Below are 2,880 nucleotides of genomic sequence, written 5' to 3'. Positions count from 1 at the left end.
CAATAATTATTCTAATGAATGTTCACTTTTATTGAAAAGCATATATTGTTGCGTTTTGAATCTTTATCTGAATAATTTTATTTACAAAGCAAGGATCCTATTAAATAAGAGCATAAAATGTACAACGCTAACATTTAATTAAAATTTGGAATTTTGCCATTCTCCTCGAGGGCAGACCAGCGACAATCTCTTGTCAATTTGTTAATTAATTAATATTTCTCATTGTCAGTAGCTGCTTGTCCTTTGAACTTGTACACCTCGCAGTATTCAGTTCGTAACAATATCTTTCCTCGAATTTTTTCGCAAATGTAAAATTTGGTAAAGAAATGAAAATAGTTATTTTCATGAAAACCGTACCCGTAGGTTATCCTTCATTTCTCGTGAAATTTAACTAACGTTCAACAATTCGTTTCATTATAACTTTCCGCTTCTTCGCCGGTTGGTGGGTGTCAAAAGTTTCTTTCTTGTTTCATAGCGATCGTAGTGAAAAATGTTGCGGCATTTCACGAAACGCGGAGGGTGCAAACGGCGAACGGTTCACGTGGCCTCCGTTCCTTGTTTCTTCATCATTTGACATTTGTAGAATACCGCGGAAGTTTTCCCATCCTTCCGTATCCATCCGCATTCGAAGGTTGCGGGGTCGATAAATAATTATTGCAATTAGTCCGCCATAATTATCGTCTCGACTCTGTGCGACGCGTGACACGATACGAAAGGACGATTCCTCATAAACAACGTGGCGGATCGTGGCGCAAATGGAGCACAAACTATCGCGGCCTTGGATGGCACGTGTTCTGAATTTAATGCCGACCCTCGATACCAGCAGACGTGATTTCCAGATTTATTTGCGCATATCGATATATCTGTGTATACGAAGTACACACTCTTCCACTAACCCGATAACCACACTGCTTCCTGGATGCGATTTCAGCTAAACATGCTGACGGAAAATGGAAAATAGTCGAATATTCAAAATCAATGTATTCCGTTCTTCTTCTTCGTCTTTATTAATGGACTGCGGATTTTCATGTAACTTAAATCATTAATGACGTTAATTTAAGTAATCGTGAAAATTAATTTTGTTATTTTTCTCTCTTGATCTGTTTAAATGTTAACAATACATTAATGATAGTATTATTTATCGATGGCTAAAGTTACAGGAACCCTATCGTCATGATAAGCGAGATATTCATCCTTAAATTTTGACTTTTTAATACTGATTCCTCGCGGAACTGATATTTTTAATTACAGCAAAAGAATTGCAATTACAATGTTTAAAAAACGCTAATATATCGTGTGAAAGGTTTACAAGAATGAACATTAAAACCAATGTTGTCTTCAGTCTCTGAGAAATAAAGATGTAGAATCGAATGGTGTTCATAAACCCATACTTTACACTATTGTCGGTAAAAGAACAAAAAAAACCTAGCCCTTTAAAAGTCTTAAGGGGTAGATTCCGATAGTGGCAGATTTTATTCAAAACAATTTGTCTTGACTATAAAATTATTTAAAATCAAAGACACCATAATTTCGTTTTTTATCTACTTATGTCGTAACGCCCATATTACTAAATATCAGCTTATTCTGATTAAAGCCATGACCAGAGGACGCTAGATTTAACTTTCGCCTTTACGAAGCGGTACTTGACGATCTAAGAATCTTATTATATTCCCGTAAATCCATATTTTTGGCCAATTTATTGGGCTATTTAGTTAACGGAATACCGTCTTTAAAGATTGACTGCAGTGATAAATGATCATGTTGCGCGCACTATCGATTTCTTATGATTATACGCATCACCGAAATGTTCATCGGACGGATTCGCAGAAATGATTAAATTCTCCCTCTTAATACGTGCACGCGATTGATAGTGATTGTAAAATGCAATGAACGACGTCCAGCTAGGTGGTGTGGGATAAAATCTGCGTACATGCAACGATGGAGGTAACATAATCTATAATCTCTATTATACGTGGAACGCTCACTCGCAGAACACGTTATCTGACTATCAGTACTAGTCTTCACTGATGAGAGATAGATGAACGCACGTGTGTTGAAATAGTCTAAACCGAACGAATTTTTCCTTTATTTTAAACTACTGTAATCATCGGTTGTAGGTCTGTGTGTTTTTCAAGCGTCGATCGGACACTGGAGGAAGTGAATATTTGTGAATTTTCTCATGTTATTCGAAGTGAGAAAGTTTTTCCTACCGCTAATAATTGTTCTGCTTCGTTGTATAGTTTATACAAATGTTTATTGAAACAGAATCTAGAAATGTTGAAACATCTGCGGTTTAGAGATTATTGAAGCAGTCTGTTATTCTAACATTGCCTTGATAATGTAACGAAGTTGTGTTACGTTCTATTCACAAAGTACTTCATTTCAGAAAATTAAAACTTAACCGAGATAGATAACATATAAAATACGTATTTTCCTTAGGCATAATTTTAAGAATTTTTCCTCGAGATTGACGTAAACAACACTAGTGTCTGTATATTCCAATCCGGATATTTTTTCGGCTGGCAAGAATTCGAATTCTGTATCAGAGTCTGTCCTCATTCATGAACGCTTGATTGTCATATTTTATAAACAGCGTAGCTCACGATGATTGTTGTTCGAGCTCAGCGATTATTTAGCAATGGCCTTGAGGATGATAATACCACGAGACTCGCCATTTTTCATGTCGTCACTTCGCCCCATAAAAATAGTAGGCCCATCTGTTTCAACATGAAACGGATCATTAGCCTTTTCTTTCTAAATTATTATATGATATTTGTTTGTGAATATTAAACATTATATTACATTCCTCTAATTTGTATATCTTCAATAATTATTTGTTTCTATTCATATTTATAGGCTTCAACAGATTTTTCTCATAAA

Source organism: Ceratina calcarata, unplaced genomic scaffold, assembly GCF_001652005.2.
Source record: "Ceratina calcarata isolate Rehan_Ccalc_2016 unplaced genomic scaffold, ASM165200v1 scaffold206.2, whole genome shotgun sequence".
NCBI classification, from domain to species: Eukaryota; Metazoa; Arthropoda; class Insecta; order Hymenoptera; family Apidae; genus Ceratina; species Ceratina calcarata.
The sequence above is the reverse complement of the archived record's forward strand: the minus strand, read 5'-3'. Positions refer to the sequence as shown.